Source organism: Thalassophryne amazonica, chromosome 7 (assembly GCF_902500255.1).
Source record: "Thalassophryne amazonica chromosome 7, fThaAma1.1, whole genome shotgun sequence".
Lineage (NCBI taxonomy): Eukaryota > Metazoa > Chordata > Actinopteri > Batrachoidiformes > Batrachoididae > Thalassophryne > Thalassophryne amazonica.
This window is the reverse complement of record NC_047109.1, coordinates 79,826,190-79,826,817: the sequence shown is the minus strand read 5'-3', so window position 1 is coordinate 79,826,817 and position 628 is coordinate 79,826,190.

Here is a 628-nt window from a genome sequence, read left to right as displayed (position 1 = left end):
GTTTCCATCACTGTGTTTCCCATTGTTGTGTACATTTATGTGAGTGACAGTCATCTGTCTTTCTGTCAGATGTTTTGGAGACGCATTACCATCCCTCCTCCTTTAGCGCTTGTCACGGACACCTGCCAGCCTCTTTTCGATGAGCTGCTCCTCTTGTTGCAGCCTCTCAGCTGCTGACCTTTAACCTTGACTTGCTCTTCCAACACCATCATTTAGCACCAGACAGCCACAGCCCAGAGATCCCCAGTCCACCCGTTCAGGATGCAGGATCTCAGCAGCCAACCAGGACATCCCTTTCCAAGAGTCGTGGTACCAGCTATCTGAAAGCCTTTCAGAAGTAGATTTGGAAGCCCAGAACATAAAACAGCTTTGAATAGTGCAAATCTTCACCTTCAGCAAATCCAGTGCATGGAATACAGTCACCAGTTAGCAATGATGCACCCATAAAGGCCTCAGTGGACTCTTGAGCAGACAAGTCCACAGCTGTTGGGGGAGGAAAAGGAAATGGAAAGTTGCCGCCTCCTGTTGTTGAAGAGGACAGCTTGGCTCAGCAGGCAGGACGGTACTGGCTTTTGTTTGTAACCACTTTTGTTTCTTTGAGCCTGCTGTATTATGTACTGTGTGTGTG